Genomic DNA, 20,744 nt, shown 5'->3' on the forward strand with positions numbered 1-20,744 from the left:
AAAAGGGTTAAAATTTTTATTGATGGTGTTGATTCCCAAAACAGAACAACCCCATAATCTGTCTCTGCTCCACACTGAGCAAGATTGATTGATTAGTACAATCTATTTAGTCCGGTCTCCTGGTCCATAGAAACAAGACAAGCAACCAGCAAAAGACAGCAAAAAACAAAATATATTTGCTATGTCAGTGATGTAAAGTACAAAACTTCGATTTAATTATGCCAAAAAAATGTTAAAAGTTGAAATTCAATCATAACTGAAGCTCCCAAGGCCATAAATGACAGATAAAATGAAATCTAAGTGGTTTTCTGGTATATGGAATGAGAGAGTTAATGTCTACTTCGTGAACAATGACCAACCTTCACAAACACACACAGACACCGTAAGTGCCATCGAAAAACCCCCAAAGATATTTCTAAGCTCATGGAATGAGCTAACAGTCTGACTCTTCTCCCTTTCTGCTTCAAACAAGTCTTCCATTTCATTCCACACACCTCCGCGGATCATGTGTTCGACTGTCCCTTTCCGTTTCATCTTTTAAAGTCAAATATTATAATTGCTCCACTGGGAACAAAAGTACACAACACATTTCTCACTTTAATAACAATGGATCATTTTATGCTTTTAATAAAAAATTAAAAAATAAAAACAGAGGTGGTAGCGGAGAGGAGCAGATAAGACAAAAATTTGAATTTTAATCTTGACCTTGGAAAAAAGAAAGACCGGTGGGGAGTAAGGAGGGGCGTATTTCGCTGCCATCCTAATTTTTTATTCTTGGCTTATGTATCTCTCTAAGCCTTTGTATGTCTACATGCTGGACTGAGATGCTGGTAGGACAAGTCACTTAAGCCCATTACTCTAATAATTTATGTCTTGGCAGCACACTCCTCAACCGTATTCAAAGCCTACAGATACATAAAAAAGACATCTGTTTGAGAGAAAAAACAGAAATATCAGCTAAAGCGAAAAACACAGCGATTCAGTCTACAAAGGTGGACTTGTTTGAGATTCACTGATAAGGCCAATGATAAAACTTATAACTCTCAATATAAAAAAATAATGATAATAATAAATAAAGCAATGAAGACACAATCAAATCAATGTCAGAGTGGAAAAAAAGAAAGTTAGCTGGCAAACTCACAGTAAAAATCACAAACTGCTGGGCATTAAAAAATTTAAAAATTCTAACAAATAAGAGCTTGACTGATATCTCATATCAATGCAGATATCTGGCGATCTAAAAATCCAATATTTCCATATATCAGATGATATTTTTATTGCCTTTGGGGCAACCCTACCTCCCTTCTGTGGTAGAACACAAGTAAAACATAACATTTCTAACTCTGCACCGTTTGCAATCAACATCACCGTTACCTTACTTGGTCATGCTGCCCACAGTATATATATTATTTTCCTCATCATTTGTGGACGACTCCTTCACTGCTGCCATCCCTGCTTTTCGCATTACCTTTCCCCCAGCCTGACTACATCATCATTTTGGTAGTCCTCAATGTTCTGCTGATGTCTCTTATGCTCCCAAGAGAATTCTCATTTCATTCTTATTCTCATTAAACTGTTCTAAATGTTCACGGTTTTCTGATTTTTAAAAAAGTAAACCTATTTTGGCTGCTTTGTTTGATGTGGGAGACTTTTATACCAGTAGCCCTTCCTGACGTAACCCTCCAAGGAACTTATCCTAGGATCATTGGCATATTAGCCAAATGCGCTGATCACTAGACTATGAAGCCACTGTTTTCTGACTTTTAAAACAATCAATTTTTCTTTTCTTTAAATTGGGATTCATTTTACATTTGGGATTTTTTTGTCATTTCACCTTTAATCTTCTAGTAAATTAGTCACCAGAAAAATACCTTAACGGCAACACAACTACTGTTGGCAACTGAAAAAAATTAAGTTTATTTAAACAAATTGTTCAGCTGCTCCTCAAATCCACTTGCTCAACATGTTCTTACTGTTGGAATTCATAGGCTCACTTTTTCTTACAAATTTATGAAGCCTTCAAATAGGGCTGTGCAATATGACCAAAACCTCATATCCCAATATAAACATTTATCGTCTTGACAACAATATATATCACAAACATTTTATGTTTCTGTAAATTCTGTGAATCTTGAGCAACTGGACTTGCATCAAGTGTTTTCAGCTGGGCGTCGTGTAACCGGAGTCGAGTGTTTTGACCGATGCATGAAACTATACATTTTTAAGCATAAGTTGTAACGGCTGCCGTTTTCTTTGTGAGGATTTATTACACGGCGTGCTGCAGGGAAAAGCCTGTTCTAACGTTTGAGTCTAAGCTTTATTTGGAGCACATTGTAGCATCCCTGGCTGAATGATGGTCTCTTATACTGATGCTTCACAGAGGTTTTATTGGAAATGTTTTTATTGAAACATTCAGTGAAGACACCGTAAGAGCTAGGAGCAAAACAAAACCAGCAATATTAATACCATAACATCAAAGGAAACAAATTTCTCCTGCTCACATATAGCATATACATAAAATTTACATCACTCAATTCATCATATCACCTCACTAACTTACAACTACACATAAAGGTCAAGGTCAAGGTTAACAACATAAACTCTATTAAACGACATTTTGATTGCATGTAACTTATTCCGTTAAAGGAAACATTAACAAACCTTGTGCCACTGTCAGCCAGGTACTAATTGGCAAAGTAAACGTACATATTTTTCACTTTAAGGCATGCCATTTACCATATCCTAAAAGAAACGTTACTGACAGCCCTTTAACGGTTTTGTGCCAGTTTCCTGTTTCAAAATAAAAGCATGGATTTCAAAATAAAACCGAAGTGCCTTTCAAACAAACGTGAAAAATATTTACCAAATTTAAAGGTCATTTACACACGTGACGGCTCTTTTTTTGTATCACATCCATAAACTCTCTCCATACTCTTTCACGTGATTCTTACGTAGGCGGTAGAAAAGGTTTCCCGTGTTTGATTCTGAGGTAGGGACCAGTTTCCTCCATAATTTGCATAGTACAGTTTTCTGATCGGTGTCAGACTTTTCATAACCAAACCATGTCCATGCTACAGAGGTAGCCCCATGTTCGGGAGCAAGGTCCTCAATTTGTTTTGACTGGCCTGTTTGTCATTATTTCAGTTTATTTTGAAAAATCTCAACAGGATCTTCAGCTTTATTGTGAAAGGCTTATGTCGAAAATAAGCAAGCGGACGGCGGAGCCACATGTTGTGTTTACCATCGTTGTTGCTAACGACAAAGAGTAAAAACAGTTGCTTATTCGTCTGTAGTGTGGTTATTATAAATATAAGAGAAAAAGAGAACTTCAAGAAATTAATATACCCACTACAGTGACCATCAAAAAAAAATTATATATTGCCGTAAACAGTTTATTTTGCGACACCACAAAACAAACGATAGCGTAATATAAAACGATAGACGTTTTCATATCGTCATCCGATATATATCGTTATATCGAACAGCCCTACCTTCAAACAACCTTCAACCTGACATGGATCAGACAGTGACTGTCCCCATTTGTACAATTCATCATAAAAACCACCCAGTACTGGGCAGGGCTGGGAGGCGGTGATGCTCAGATTTTTATGCACTATCAAATTGAAGTTCATTAAACTTTCATTGCATGTGTTTATTATTTTCATTTTGGCCAAATTTATAAATTGGCTAAAGTGATGTTTAGGGAAATAAGATGCATTTCACAAACCCCATTAACCACATTTGTAGATTATAAACTTAAACTAACCAAATTTTTTATTGTATTCTCCAAACTGATAATAGCACAAGCATTTAAGAACTACAAAGTGCAATTACTGCACAGCCATATCTCTCAGTGAGCTAAAAATATGGACAGTCATTCAAAGATAACACACTTACTGGAAGTTACTTGGAAGGTGTTTAATGAATAATTACTGTAACCAAACAAAGCTCCACTTCAAATGCCTGCTGTCTGTTCCAATTTACACTCAGCTGTTATATTTCATTAGTCTACAAGTCACACAAACATACTCTGATAGCGAAAGAAGAGAGGGATATGCTCCAGCAAGTCACCACATGTTGGGGGATTTGTTTACAGCTTCCTGTCTTGTACGAGATCAACACCCCGTTAAATCAGTGACACTCAAACGTGCAGCTTCTTCACCTGAGCCCTAACCTCATATGCGTGTGCACAAACATCCGTGTGTGCGTGTGTGTGTGTGTGAGAGAGAAAGAGCGGGACTATGACCGAGGGAGAAAGAGCACCTCATCAGTCGCATTGGGAAAATACCATTCAGAGACTGACAGATGTCTCTCTCCGTCTGACTCTTACCTGCATCTAACAATGTGTCTCGCTCCGTGGGCCTGGGGACATGCATACACTCACTTTGACACACATGCACAACAATGTAACAAACAAACTCAGTGTGCCTGTCTGTGCGTGTATTTCTGTGTACAGTACATGTTTGTGTTTTCATCACTGTCTAAAACAGAGCGGAAACCAATCCCTGATGCTACGGACAGATAACAATATCCACCGCTGCCAAGCTCCCACAATAACAACTGGGAGCGCAGCATCAACTGATACTGTAGGACTGTAAATAGCAGACGCACTTCACATTCGGTGCAGATACAGTATCACTCAGCAATGACTGCAATTGGTTGTTCAAATAAAACAAGCACAGAGGGTGCAGGGAATTCTGAATACAGAATAGCACAGAAAAGAATAGCCTAATAATAAAATCCACAGCTCTGATGGCAATATGTCAGAAATAAAAATACAGCTGCTTTATCCGTCATTTGTCATGTACTATAGATGATGAAGTCAGATCTTGCTAATGGAGAAAAATGGTTTTACCTCAGTAATCTTTAGTAGCTCAGTTATACTAATAGTGTCAGACGAGACTGGATGGTAAAAGAATGAGCTTTGCAGTCTACTTTAGAAGTAAAAACGTAGATCACACAGAAGCACAATCCCTGAACCAACAGAACACTGTTTTATGGCAGAATCTCTTTACACCTGAGCAGCTTTGACTTTTACCGCCTCTCATTCTTTAAGTCTCTTAAAGAACGACGGACAGGGGAAGATGCTGACCCTAAAATTACAGTCACTGACACAGCACCACATGCAATAAAGGGAGGCTTTACCCTGCAGGATGCCGAGGCAAGTAAGGCACAGATAAAGTGCAAACAAGTAACAAAAGCTACATCTCAGACCTCATTTAATATGTTATATGTTAAAGTTCATGACAACATATTTAGAAAAAGACTGAACAAGTACAGCTTGTTTGGAAGGGTTGCCAGGGGAAAGCCTTGTCCCTCTAAAAATAACACGGCAGCACCACTTAGGTTTGGAAAGTTGCATCTGACCAAACCACAAGAGCTCTGGAAAGATCGCTCTGGACCAAGGTGGAGATGTTTACCCATTAAGCAAAGCAATTCACAGCAAATCAGCACAAACACTTCGTACCAACATCAAGCATGGTGGTAGTGGGGTGATGATTTGGACTTAGGCACCTTGCAGTCAGTGAATCAAACTCCTCTAATGGTGTTAGTGAAGTATTGTAGGAGTGATGTAACTCTTTGGAGGTGAAATTACAAAACAATGCAGACACATACACATGAAAGTTAGGTGTACCACAACTCATTTTCACAGGGATTTATTATTTATCCAAAAGACTATTTTGCTTGTTATTGGCTTAAGTGAGAGTGGTAAAAGGTCGCGTAACCTGAGGTCGCTACCGATGGTCAGGGTTTTAATCTGCACATAAAATTTCCACCGATCTTCATCTGCTTATCCCATTCAGAGTTGTGGAGGCCTGGAGCCTATCCAAACTGTCATAGGGTGAAAAGAGGCATACAGCCTGGACAAGTCACCAATCGATCGTAAGGCTAATGCACAGAGACAGACAACCATTCATGTGACAAATTTAGAATCACCTCATCCATGTGTTTGGACTGTGGGAGTATCCGGTGAGAACTTACGCAGACCCATGGAGAGCATGCAAATTCCCCACAGAGAGGCCCCAAGCAGGATTTGAGCCCAGGACCTTCTTGCTGTGAAACAACACTAAAAACCAGCCAAAACTAGAAAGCCAAGCTATCTCACTGTGATTAAGACAATTTTAATACTGAATAAAGATGCCCCTCAATCACTGTCTTGTAGATAATCATGTTACTATAATTGTCCTAATTTGAAAGCTTTGACATTAGCACAAGTCCTGTTCTAAACTATTTTCCCTGCTGCCCTTCATTCTGTAAGCCTATGGAGTTTGATTAAAGCCATTAAAGTGGATGCATAATTTAGACGAAGACGAACATGGCAACCAAACCAAATGACAAACTCAGCTAATTCTGTTATAGCAAAATTACTGATAGCATCTTCTCTGATGTGGACATCGGGTCAGCTGGAGGCGCAGTCGAAGATTGCAGCGGTCCCAGATCAGACGTACACACTGGAACTCTTTCCCATGTTGCTTGTCTGTGTTTATTGTGTTATGTTGTGTTGATATCTGTGCATTCCTGTATCATCCTTTTGTGTTACACATTTCAATGTTTCTTTTTCCTCGCTACCTAGCCTGACCTGTCTCCCCAATGTGATGTTTGTGTATTGTATGTACGGTCGGCAAGGTCTGTCATTTCGGTTGTGGGCAAAAGACCTGCAACTGACAAATAAAGGCTTTCATCTCATCTCTCATCTCATTTCTAGGAAATGAGATGAGAGATGAGAAAGGAAAATAAACCCAAAATATTCTGATGAAAACCTTGAACAATTACAGATGCAACTGAAGCTGATTCCCTGCAAATGCAGAACGGTTTTCTTTGTTCACCAAAGAAAAACACAAATGTGCACCTCATGCACGTGTAATTTTCTAAATCCAGTATAAGCACAGCCCTTTAAAAAAAGTTTTTCACATGCTTGCTAATAGATACTTAAGAGATCCAGTTAATCCCACACAGACCCACAGTGTCAACAAAAACAAAAGCCACGGGCAAAATGTAAGTATCTATAGAAACATTACAGCATTAGAGAACTACCGCTCTCTCTCCTCAGCTCGTCCACCATCCCTCTCCTGCCTTTTGAGAGGCAGGGCGGTGATTGGCGGAAAAAAGCCTCCCTCAATCCAATCCCTAATCCCCAGCAGGCTTTTAAAACATATGACTGGAGGAGGACCAGCGGCGGCTCTCTCACGCTGTCCTCTTCCAAGCGATATTTTCTCTGTGCTGTAGCTGCAACAGAAGCAGCCGTCACAGAAGAAGCGAAGAGAAGCTGTGCGGTGGGGGTTTAAAAATTTAAAAAGGTGCTCATCCACGACCGTGTACCCTGTTCTGCATGCTCTGAGCCTTGGAGAGCAAAGTCGCACTGCCAGGCTGCCCTTGTTGCCTTCGCTTCTGCAACTTTGACTGCAAGGTGGGAGGTATCCCTAGCTCTTTAACGACTTACCGGATGCTGCGCTGCTGAGGAGCCCGTCTTTCCTGTGACTCCCGTTCTCCACTGGTCTCTCTCACTGAAAGACAGGGAGGTGATGGAGGTCGGTAGAGGGGGAAGACTGCCGCCGCTGCTGCTGCTGGTGATGGTGGTTTGGGTGCTCACATTGATTTGTGTCACTTCTCTGTCTCTCTCTCCCTCTTGCCACACCACCTCTTTTCCACTCTCTCTCTTCACTTCACTTCACATTACACACACATGCATGCACACATACAGGACAAGATTTGGGCAAATTACACAAAAGCTGAGACACTAAGGGCAGGAGAAGTCAATTTGTTTCCTCTTCACAATAGCTACTCCTCAAGTCAAGACATTTCTCTTTCCAAGAACAAACTATTAAAAGTCTACAACTGATGTGTAACCAGAAGGTAAAATCTAAAACACATGAGGTAAAATCTGACCTGAAGCTGTAGACTGTCAAGAGGAATAACTTTGAATGTGCCACTATCATAAGTTGTAAAACACTTCAAAACCACAAGCTTTATATTCCATCTGCCTTAGAAGCAGGTTTCTGCCAACTACAGTAAGTAGGCTCCTTTGAATGTCTACCAGGCTAGCAAATAATACCAATTTTAAATGCTGCCTTGTAGTAGGTGGGTTTACTCAAAAAAAAAAAACAAACCCAGACGTGTAATGTAAAATCCTCAGTGTCACCTGCCCTGCACTAAACTGCGAGGGAGAAACCACACCTTGAGCCGGAATAGTTGCAGTCAGTCATTTAAATGATTTGGTGACGTTTACATTTAGCCCGAGGCTAAACTTTGGCCTACAATGAAAGCAAGCTAGTCCAAAACTGGGATATTTTCGCTTAAAGGCAGTTGTGGCTACTATTTCTTTTTTTAGTACGTCTACTGCTATCGAAGTATAATGGTTAACTTTCAGAATAAAACACTCACCCTTCGGCCGCAGAAAAAAAATAAAAAGTTTTTTTTTTCACACACCTGTTAAGCTCGCGAGGACCTTGACTAAACTGTCTAATTTGCATACATTGCAGTGCCCCCCTCCTTCTTCCCCATTGGTCCACACCGCTCTTTCCTAGTTCACTCATTGGCTGATTTAATTCAGATTTTTCATTTTTAAAAATGACATCGCATACTTAATTTAACTTGAACTTGAACATTGGAAACTAAGTAAATTTGGCAGGCGGTAAATATTGGGGGTTTTCTTATATGTTACGTAGCCTTTTTTATGTGGTGCCGAAATTAATTAAAAACTGGTCCTCATCCAGACTGCGAAAATTCACATGAAGGCCAGAAAAAGGACTCAAAAAGTGGAGAAACGTTTGGCACATGGTTTGTGAAGTAGAAGCCAGACAGAAAAATATATCAGATGAAAATAGGCCATGTTTTTGCCTAGATAACCTGTTTGATAAGACAATGGTATTTGGTTGGAACCATTAGTTCATGTCAATGAAATTGGGACAACTTGTGCATTTATTAGTAGAACCCTGACTTTGATAACTTGTGAAATAAAGCTAATTATTTGTCATACAGTACTGTGTAAAAGTCTCAAGGCAACCTTTATTTCTTCATATTTTGTTTGCAAAGTACCTTCTTGTAAGACTTTTTTTTTAATGCTCTTGAGCAATATTTCTCAAGGAATTTTGAAGGGTTTTCAAAGTTTTCCTTTGGACTCATTTTAGATAATTTAGCAAATAGCCAATTTTAAATAGCATCTGTAGACACTTTGTTGCTAGTAGTTTGTTGCAAAAACACATAATTTGTACCAATTTCTTTAGCTGAATCTATGAAAAATACCAAAGATAAGACAATTCCACAGGCATGTGTTTGTGCACCAACATTGTGATTCCCAAATGCATTGAGGGAAAATTTGGCAGATATTGGCAGGTTGTCCTTTAACGCAATTGAGGAAACTACATGCGTTCACCATCCAAAGAAGAGCTTTAAATGTTCCTCAGATTGGAGAACTAATTCTAAAGACTGCTTAAAGAAATTACAAGAAAGCCTGCTAAGGTGATGATACCAAATACTGAATTTCAAACTCATTATAATTGTACAAACTATGGTTAGGGCTTAAAAACTGTATTTTATCTAAGTTTGCACATGTTTCAATCAATCAGTGGATATTGATCACATACTGTGATTTTATTTCACAAAATGACAGCATGAAAACACCCCATGAAGATTCCATATGGGTTCACACTGCTCCCTTTCCTGAAAATCATCAGAAAACATTCAAATAAGAAGAGACTCATGACAAATGCACAAATGGACAAGTCTGATTTAATGTTTGAGCCACAACGTTTTGTGCTATTGTTCAACACTCAGCCAAAACTGTAAAAACAAAATGCCAATAACTATAACAATAAATGCATGCTGGGCACAAGTCAAAATTATTCTGCAGCTTTCTAACAGAGTTAGACCACATTTGTGATGCTACATTAACAACTGCATAAGCCGTTAAGTACAATTTTCCTGGATGTTAAAAATCTTGGCACCCACCAGAGAGCTAATGACCATTCACCAAAGGAGAATCACCAGTACTGTGATACAAATATTGCCATTTTTTAGATGTTGAAAACAATTGTGTATAGCCATAAACAACAGGCAAATGTGCTGACTTACATCAGGTAAATTAACACAGACTTGTTTAAACAATATGCATAGCCAGTTGTGCTTAATTCATTTTTACTGATACGCCACCAAATCACAACAAAAATCACTTTAAGGCACTTTATATTCTACGGTAAAGGCCCTACAATAATAAAGAGAGAATCCCAACAATCAAATAACCTCCTATTAGCAAGCACTCAATGACAGTGGGAAGGAAAAACGTCCTTTTAACAGGAAGAAAACTCTGGCAGAAGCAGTTTCAGGGAAGGGCGCCGATCTGCAATGACCTGTTGGGGGCTTAAGCACATAATAACTTCCTAAAGACCCATTCTGAGCCAGGAAAAACCCTGCTGTTCTTTTAAAATAGCGCCTTAAGGCAACTGTTCCTGTGATTTGGCTCTATATATAAATAAAATTGAATTGTACTGAATAAAAAACAAAAAACTTCTTTTGAGTAGTTTGGCCCATTTATCTCTTTTTTTTTTCTCCAGGAGTGCTTCTGATTGATGTAGGGTCTTTTCTCAATGATGTTTTACTAAGTCGCCCAATCAAAGAACAATATGTAGGCAATGACATCCCCCTGCTGATACTGACTGAGCTGGAGCTGCTCAAGACTGGGCACCACAACCAAACAGGCATCAGACACAGGACCTCTTAACCAGGAAGGTAAGCAATGACCGAGCTGTAGCTCAGAGCAAGAAGGTGGAGCCAGCGATAAATAGTCAGTCTTGCCCTGGAGTCTGAGTGAGCAAGGTGCTCACTTGTCATTCACAAATACAGATCAAAATAGGGGGGGGGAGTGGGAAACATCATTTTCAGGTTCTGAAGAAAATTTACTCACACTCAGTAGTTTAAATCACATATTCTTTGCCATTGTCAGACCTCAGCCACTGTACATATATAAGAGGTTTCAGGCTATTTTGCACCATTAAAACATGAGTGAGCGGGTATCCTGTGAAAGAATGCCTTTCTCTGCAAATGCACAGCACAGGAAGGACAGGCTCTACAGTACTCATTAAGTCTCTTGAAGTCTTTAAGGGTGCTACCAGCCTGCAGCAAAAAATCCATTCATAAATTTTCTTCACTCATTTTTGTTAAATCGATAGTAACAGTCTACTGCCACGCTGGAATATTCTTCATCCGGACAAACAATTGTGATGTAAGTTGTTGTTATTGATTTAATCATTAAAAGGATCCAAAAATATATACTTTTTTTCTTAAACATATTTTTGGGATGCAGAGGCTTGGAAAAGCTTGGTGATATCATGGTGGAGAGGACCGATCAATAGACACTTTCTGTTGTTTTCTCCTTTATTTGCCAGCCATCTGTAGCTCCCAGATAAGCTTCCCTGTCTTGCACTTAGTAAGAGCATATTTTATAAAATATGTTAACATTAAAGCATTTCACATTGATTAGTGGGCACTACTTTTTCCTTTGTGATGGTCACCAGCTGCAAATTGTCTTTTTGCCAAGCTTCTTATTTGCTATCGCATCGCTGTTTGACTCAACCAAAATGATTCACCCTAAATCACTGTTACCTCGCTCTCCATCCATGTATGCTTAGTTGTTTCTAATGTGCGTCCCGCTGCCCACTGTACCTTGTAAATGCCACAGTATGCCTTTGCAGAGGAGAAAGAGGGCTCAGGGGCAATCAGCAGAAGCGTGGGGGCAGAGCGGATGCGCTTCAAAGGCTGTCAAAACTATATTATATGGTTGATCCCTGTCCAATTCACTTTCACAGTTCAATAGCTGCTGTATGTTAAAGCTGAAAAACAAAGACAATCATTGGTGTCTCATCATTCTAAAGTTAGCGCACAAGAGGCTTTGTCTGTGTGTGTTAGAGAGGAGGTTGGGGAGGCGGTCAAACAAGGGAAAGTCTCAGCAGAGTGACCGCATAGGTCAGGTTTGACACACTTTATTATTCATTCACTGTCTGTCCTCAGCTGTGCTTAGCTCATCAGTGTGTGCGCACACACACACACACACGCACACAGAGTTTCCCCTAGGTGCGGCTTTTACTGCACATATGCGCCTGGACGATGCACAAATGTCAAGAGCAATAACTGGGATGTCACTCCAAATTCACTCTCCTCTCTTCAGTGTTTAGCAGCTAGGTAACTCAGGGATCTGTCTTTCTCTCCGTCTCTCTCTCCCATGGTGTGAGTGTGTTTCTACATATGTGTGAGTGTGCCTGCGTGTGCCCTAACATCTCAAGGTCTATGGTGTTTTTGTTTATTCATTTCAGTTCAATTTACCTTCAGGTGCTTCAGGATGACTGCTAAATTATCAATATTATTACAGTATAAGCATATAATCATTTCTCTATTTTAAAGATCCCTCGTATCTTTAATATCACACCTGGAAATTTTAACCACCATCATCCTGTAACTCTTTGTCTTCTTAATTTACTACAAGGTGAAAACTGAGATATATTTACTAAGAAAATAACGCCTCCATTCCTGGAAGATTCCTGGGAACTCGTGGGTGTAGAGCAGGAAGGTCCAACACTTTATTTTAAAACAGTTTATTTGTTCTGTAAGCGTTGATATGATCCTTAAACACCACACCTATTAGTATTTGTGGGTCAAATTTCCATGTACTCTGATGAATTTAGTTTTTATATTTGTTCTTTACTCTTTGTTTTAATCTTATGACATACTATCAGATTCTCCTGTGTCCTAATGCGATCTGATATTACGCTGTCTGTTGACTTACACAGTCTGCATGCCAGCTTTCCTTCTTGTCTTCAATATAGTTGCTCTTTTCCAGTCTTACTGACTAGAGCTCACATGCATTCATACGTTCTTTACACTAAACTCCTGTACAGTGCTTTTCCTCTCACATTCACTCATATGGCAGTGCTGTCTGCACTGGCTGTGTTGCTTTCACGCTGTAGTATGTTTAACCTCTTCATATTTTTCTAAAATTATAGTTCTCTTCCTTTGTTTGATCAGCCAGTCTTCTGCCAGGACTTATCCACGTTCGTGATTGGTCAGATGGTGCCAGCAGCAACCTTTTCATGTGAACACACTTATAATTAAATTAGGAAACCCTACGTTAATTTGACAAGTTGGTAACCAGCTTCATGTGACTGCTTATCGTCAGTGCTGATGTTAGGGTTAGTGAATTCACTTAACAGAAATATACCCCTAGCATGCTGAACTTACTTCATAGTGCAGGCCTCTTGCTACCTGTATTAGCTGGGATAGTCCCAGTATACCCACCTTCCTGCAGCCCCATACTGGATTAAGTGTTTTAGAAAATTAAAGGATGGAAATCGCTGCATAAGCTAAGAAATAGTTCCGAAAGTAACAGTTGCATTCACAGACACTGTCACCTTCTCTGTAGCATGACCTGGCATAAAGTGGAAAAATGTCTAAAAATATCACAAATGCGATGGCATACATTGCATAGCGAACTTTTACATTTGTGAAGGTACCAATGCCTTATATACAGGTTTCTGAGCAATGCATGCTATCATCCAATGCTTTCAAGAAGTCATTACTTATTTCAGCAAGACAATGCTAAAACAACTTTTGGAGGTATTCCAACAGCACGGCTCAGAGTTGGGAAGACTAGCAGCTGTCCAGACCTGCCACCGACTGACACTTTAACATATAACGTAATAAAACTCTTCCAGCTGAACTTCCATATAAAATAGGAATGGGAAAATATTTTGCTTTAAAACCTGGTTGCTGATGCAAATACTTACAAACACTTACAGAGCGCTGTTAAAAGAAGCTGTGATGACACGGCCCCTTTTTCAAAAGTATGCTACTGGCATAAAATTCAAAAAGAGCAAATAATTAATTTTATAATTTTCATTAGAATTAAGGCTTTAAGTAACATGAAAATCATTTTTGTAATTGTATTTGACATTGCATTTGAACCTTTGGGAAAATTGGAGAAATTATTAAATCCCTCGGCACGAACAACGATCTTTTCCAAGCTGCAAAATAATAATAACAATAATAATAATAATACCCTTCAGCATAGCTGTATGATGAAAACCCAAATGAAGGCGTAGTCAGGAACCTAGACCAAATCAGAATTTAAAGCATGTGAGCGGTATTTCATAGGTCTGCAGTTTACAACATGTCGAAGGAGTAATATTAGTTGGAGTTTTGATAGCTTCCCCCAGCTGAAATGTACATATTTAACATGTTTAACTGAATGAACTGTTTATGTAAACTTTCGCTTTTTAATGACTTTTTGTGGTAAGGCTGACGGGATAGCTGTTCTTAAAGGATACAAACTGAAAACCTTTCTCTTTGTCTAGACCTGCATTAATATGTTGCTAATACAACACTGTAAGAGCCTCCTTGTTTAGGTTTAAAAGGAAACGTTGCCACAATCGGTATTGTGTTTTTTTTTACTTCAAACTGGGCACCAGAATTACCCTAATTTGTTTAAAGCTGTTCCCAATCAAGATCATGTGCAGCCCTCTCCCTGCCTCTCTCTCTCTCACTTTCTTGCATGTACAGTCGTTTCATGAATGTTCTCATTTGTTTTTTGTGTCAGCCCATTATGAACATTACATTTAATGCTTAACATCTTATAATCAATTTCCTCTCTTTTAAGAGCACAAAGCTGTCTTTGACCTCTCAGCCATTCCCACTGGTTCCTTTGAAGATTGTCAAGATTTCTGTGATGCCATATAACTTCTATCATCCCATCAAATAAATCTCGAATATTAATTTTGATGTATTTCTTTCCTTACGCACAAAATATAAATTGGAAAAAAAAATGCATAGCATATAACTACTAATTGTATTAGACAGAATAAATACTGTAAAACGTTAGGGGGCAATTCATGATCTTTCCCTGGCAAATACTTGGCCTCAGAAAGAAAGCTTTGATAAAGGTCTTTGATTTTATCAGCAAGTACAAAGGGCGCGCAGACACATATTAATCATGTATCGTTCTTTGCTTTGAGTAGGTTGTAGTACAGCTACCTTCTCAGGATTTGGCAGCTTGTATCAGACCCCTGGGGCCTGAAGCTCAAGTGTCTGGCCAAGAGACGCCCCGCTGGGTCAGTAAGGATGGGTCCGTGCCCCACGCTCCTGCACTACAGAGCAGTCCTATAACCAGCCTTTGAAGCCCAAACCAAACCAGTGACATTTGCTGGCGTTTATCATCACAAATCTACTGGTGAAAATCAAACTTGTGCTGACACTTTTTATTCAAGACAGTTTAATAAAACAAAGGAAGAGCGGCCTATCTCTCTCTATCACACACACACACACACACGTTAAACCTTGAAAAACTTCTGAGCAGAGAATACAACTCGAGCCGTTTGTGGATAAAGTGGAATTACAGTATGCGAAGTTGCTGCAGAGATAATGTAGTCTCTCTGTTTTGTATTCTTCTCTCTACATGTACCGCAATAAGGCAGACTATAAAAAAAGCAGCACTTAAACACACAAAGTGCAAATACATATAAAAACGGTCACATTCTACTTACTTTACTAAGACTCTCTGCAATTATTGAAGTCTGTTTTGGGCAAACTTAAAAAGCAAAAATTATAACACTGGTAAGTAAAACAATTAAATCAAATCAAACATTCAGCTCCTTTTTTTTTTACATGTATGTGTCTGAACTCTTCTTTTCCTATTTAGCCTGAATGCCAAGAATGTTTCACACAGAGCAGAGATCATTTTGTGAAACATGTCAATAATCTTACCTCCTGTCAGGCAAAGTATCCCCACAGCTGAGTCCCGCTCACATAGCTCAGGCTCAACCACCCTCTAGTGACTGGAAGCCAGCATTACAATCACACCACAACAATCTGCTCTTCTTAGGAAGTATCCCACCGCCTTTAGCTTACGTTTCTACATGTATAAGCTTTCGCTAGACAAATATATCATGATGTATCTATCCACTGGCCAAGCCTATTCCAAGCCTGAGAAATGACAGAGAAATGCAGGAAGTCGTTGGAACATAAACAAGGCGCAATGGAGGAAGCAAGGGTCAAGGCGGCGCTTCCTGTTCCGAAACCACCACTGTGTGCCTGCAAGCAGACGCCAGGCAGCTGTGACACAAAACTTCTCTTATTAGTGTTATGATCAGATATCCCCCTAAAACTGCTCGCTCTGCATATTCAACTCATCTGAAAAACACATAGTACGATTTAGGGAAGTATATAGTCATTTCCACCATGTGGTTGGACCAACAACTAGTAGGCTACAGTATACAGATTTCTGCAAAACTAAAAATGTTACACTTGTGTGTTTCGGGGGTTTTCAGCATTTGTTTTTGTCATTACTTTGCTACTTTTTTCTTTCATTTTTGATGTCTTACTTTTGCTCACCAGCTCTATAAGTGAACTTATCCATAATATAAAAATAAACAGTCCCTCAGTTACCAGCACCTTGTATGATGCTTTGATTATTATTTTTATGGCACACTAACCGGAACATTATCCCAGCTTTTCTGGAATTCTGAGCAGTGCAAATAGTTTTATTCTGACTAAGAAACTGATGACACAGTTTCAAAGTATCTGATGTAAAAAAAGAAAAAACCCAACAACAACCTTACAGTTAATTAATCGTGAAGGTTTAAGTTGTGGTTAGACATTTATTGCATAGCTCCTGCTTCACTCCACAACATTGCATTGTTACATAAATTTCCAGTAAACAACCTAACATTTAACCTTGCGTAGCCTCAGTTTCAACTGTAATGTTAGGACTAACATTGGGAAAAGCATGTTTTTAATTTAATGTAACAATACTAGACAACAGATTCAGATATCAGATTTTTTTTGTGGTGTGGTGGGGTTTGTTCACCTACAATCATTGTGCTGCTGCCAGCTTTGATTTCCTGTGCTTTTTTTCTGTGTTTAATTAGTACTTTTTCCCTTTTTTTTTCTTTTTTGCAAATGAATACAACCAGAAACCTGTTCAAAGTCATTTGGGGGTTATGAAAACCTCCATTGTCAGATGTCCAGTCTGGATTAGATTCATTTGCCGGCCAGACAAAACAGCAGCATCTGGCCAGCATTATTATAGCATATCATAATGAATTCGTAATCTGGTATTATTTAAGCATTTGGTATTATTCTCAAACTCAATTACAGTAATAGTAGCATAATGATTTCAAAGGGTTTACATTTTGGGTGGCAGACAGGATGCGACCTATCTCGTTCTCATTCTCACACACAGACAGATTACCTCAAAAACACAGGAAAATCACCTCGGTTTCCATTTTGGTTATTACATGCTACGCTGAATAACCTTTTTGCAAAATGTGCTCGCTCAGTTTCTCCGTTTCATTCTGCTTTTTCTTTGTGATCGTTCCAGCACTGCAGCCCACAGTATGCCATGGACCATAATGCTTGCTGTATTCCACTCAAATGTCTTATCAACACTTCAGAGAAGACGCAGTGCATCAAAATTTAAGGGGAGACATATGGTATACATGAGAATGATCTCAACAGACTTAGTGTAGTGTATACACAGTAGCATCTGTATCTTAATAGTCTATCAGCAATGGTGAAGGGAGAATGTGAAAGCTCTGAGGGATTTAGGAGAAAGGATATGATTACATTTATGTCCCATCAAGCAGCTTGCTGGATCCAGGGGAATGCCTAATATATGTCTGTATTTGGTCGCCAGCTTACATCTGTCTGCTTATGGATTTATGACTTCCAAACTATTTGGGAAAAAAAGGCGCCTCTCGACAGAGCCAGTGACTAATAACTAAAGCCGACAGGGATGGCAGGCAAACACACGCGCGCGCGCGGATAGACGTAACGACAAGGCTCGGCGACAAGGAACAAAAGAGTCGAAATCTGACACATTCCCTCTGACAGAAGGATAAAAGTCATTCGCCCCTCGAGCCATGCTTGCACACACTACACACATGCACAATTTACTTCTTTTTCTGTCACGCAGAGTTTTTGTCACAAACATGCACATAATGTTTCATTTAAAGAGTCCCGTGTATATGCTCAGCCTTTAAAGCATTAACAGCGAGCGTGATTTTTATTTTAGATATCGTTCTCAGTAAATATACAGAGGTAGATATGAACTTGTGCCACTGCGACTTTAACGGGCGTGTGACAGGGAGGGCAGTCTGGCCTGGTTCATGTTGAATCCAACATACTAACCATGATTTTGTTTTTCCTATAAGGTTGAATTTCAGGAAAACAGCTCTAGGAATAAATGTAGGAGAAGCAAAGAGAGGAGACAAATTAAAGTGAAAACGTTCAAACCGAATAAGGGAATCTTATCACTCTAGTGCTGTGTGGGGGGCATTTTTTGTCTTCTCAAGCTAGACTGATAAACAAGTTGTGTTAATAAGCGCTCTGCCTGGAGGGATTTCTATTAGCAGTTAGGTTGACCTCTTCTGGATGACACTAGAGATGCCCCTGACTGACTGGCCACGGACTGGAACTGGTGACTGGCTGGTTAGCTTCCCGTATGCCCATTGCTTTCATGCACAGCAGCGGTTTGCGTGGAAACTCTTCTTTGTGTGAGTGAAGACACAGAGTTTGCCACAGTCAATCACGGGAAGATCAGCACAAAATGTTTGTGACAATAAACCTAATCAGACGCTTTAATCACCTTCACCCAGCTGAACATGAACAGAGCTCAGAGCCAGTGATAAGCCAGTAGACTCAGCAGGAGCCTCGGTGTGAGCAAAGGATCAAAGCGGTTGTGAGAAAAATTACGAGTGAAAAATAATAACACGGTTGAAGCCCTGATTTTGTAACATACTGGAAAATGATAGAAGTATATGACATTTGTTTTGTTCTGTAAATCTGTTACACTATCTTTTATTTGATAAGGTAAATTATGTCAGGTAAAGGTGGGTGTTGAGCAGCTCACTTTCAGTTAATTATTTGTAACTCTTTCAAGTCACAAGGGGATGTGGATTTGCTCATTTGTGCACAGTTGGACAACTGATTGCGATGTCTGGAAACATGGTTTTGGGCAATTGCACTAAATCAAAATGGCAAAGTTGTTCTCAAAACCAAAACACAAGGCCAGCTTTCTCAGTGCAGCTTTTTAAGTTTAAATCTCAAGTTTACATGGATAATATCAAATGCATCCCGTGTGGTGAGCACTGGAGGCTGAACGGCTTTTGACACCTGGGTAGGAATGGTGATGAACAATTGAGCATTAAGCCGTTAAAATATGAGGGTGGAGACAAATGGAGGCGTCAGCATTGGCAAAAAATTGAAATAATAAACAAGGGAGAATAAGAGGGGAAAATGAAAGAAAGGTGGAAAGGTGAAGAAGATGTGAATGGGTAGTGGGGGGGCGAAGGCAGATTGTGTTTGCGAGAGGCGTTTAATCCCCAGAAGCATCCTGACGGCATCTGCTCCGTACAGATGGGGATGAAGGGATGTTGCAGTACACACATGCATTGTGTCAAAAAGGAAAAAAAGCACTGTTGAATGTTGGAAGCTTTTTTCTAACACCCTCGAGGATCATGCTAAGCATAAGGTAAGGGAGCCTGGTTGTGTTTCATAATTTCCCACACTACAAAGACCACTGGAGCTGTGGCATCAGGTGATTAATGAACACAAAGCTCTTTGTTTCTCTCCCTCTCTCTCTAAATATGTTCTCCAGAAACGGTCTATCTATCTCGCGGTACAGCACAGAAGTTGGAATGGCGAGATTGTCTGGGGAAGCAAATGTGCTATATATGGTTCATCCATCCTGTGTGGCAAATGTACATATATGAAAGCGCCGTGCGAAATGACTTTACCGTCATCATTTTCTGTTCTTTAAAAATTAAATTCAAAATTCACTGTCAGTTCTTATTTTGTTCTGTATTACATGCACAACAGCCTTAGTTTTTAATATTTTAACATATACTCACTTTTACTCAATGCTTACCCACTTACATTTAATAATATACAGCATAATGTTTTTAGGGATTATTAAAGATTGATTCTGATTGCATATATTTACCAGAGGTGGGCAGATCAATCCAAATATTGATTGGTATCAGACTGATACTCATGCAATATGATCGATACTTTAGTTTGTTTCTATAAATTGATGGTTTATCTCATAAGTCATGACATACTGCTTTCACCCACATAACCTGTCGTTTGAAGATAAAAATATTGGTATAGGTAATACCGCCCCATATTTTCTTGGTATCTGGTGGATACCAAACATACCGCTAATACTTAAATGCTTACTGACTTACTTATTACATATAATTCCCTACTAAATACTTAATTAACACCAAAACTGTAGATCTTCTTTTGGCATTTAATTAAATGAAGGCCGCAGTGCTTCCTGCAGTGGCGCTCAACTGGTTGTGTAAACACACACACAGGGATGCTAGGCTGTTGAGATATGCTGGGAAATGAGGAGTCCTGACTCCACTGCAATCAGTGGATTTTGAGTTTAATCTTGGGCCTCTGTTTAACCTAGGGTCTATTAGTATTATATCACGTAAAGCAGGGGTGTCGAACTCCAGGCCTCGAGGGCCGGTGTCCTGCAGGTTTTAGATCTCACACTGGGTCAACGCACCTGAACCAAATGATCAGTTCATTACCAGGCCTCTGGAGAACTTCAAGAGATATTGAGGAGGTCATTTAGCCACTTAAATCAGCTGTGATGGATCAAGGACACATTTAAAACCTGCAGGACACCGGCCCTCGAGGCCTGGAGTTCGACACCTGTGACGTAAAGGCTCTTAACTCCTGGAACAAGACCATGT

General features: G+C 39.5%; 1 protein-coding gene across 2 annotated transcripts in view; it reads right to left on the bottom strand.

The window, feature by feature from the left end:
- Nucleotides 1–15,984, bottom strand: part of sox5 (SRY-box transcription factor 5) — a 279,804-nt gene extending 263,820 nt beyond the window's left edge. The window contains exon 1 of one of the 2 annotated variants that reach the window (XM_042217984.1): nt 15,745–15,984. The gene's annotated coding sequence lies outside the window, so the exon portion shown is untranslated. Of the gene's footprint in view, nt 1–7,441 lie in introns of both variants that reach the window. The other variant, XM_042217983.1, reaches the window with a different exon arrangement.
- Nucleotides 15,985–20,744: the final 4,760 nt, after the last annotated feature.

The sequence above is a fragment of the Haplochromis burtoni genome, unplaced genomic scaffold, assembly GCF_018398535.1.
Source record: "Haplochromis burtoni strain Fernald_Lab_line unplaced genomic scaffold, NCSU_Asbu1 Contig_14, whole genome shotgun sequence".
NCBI lineage: Eukaryota > Metazoa > Chordata > Actinopteri > Cichliformes > Cichlidae > Haplochromis > Haplochromis burtoni.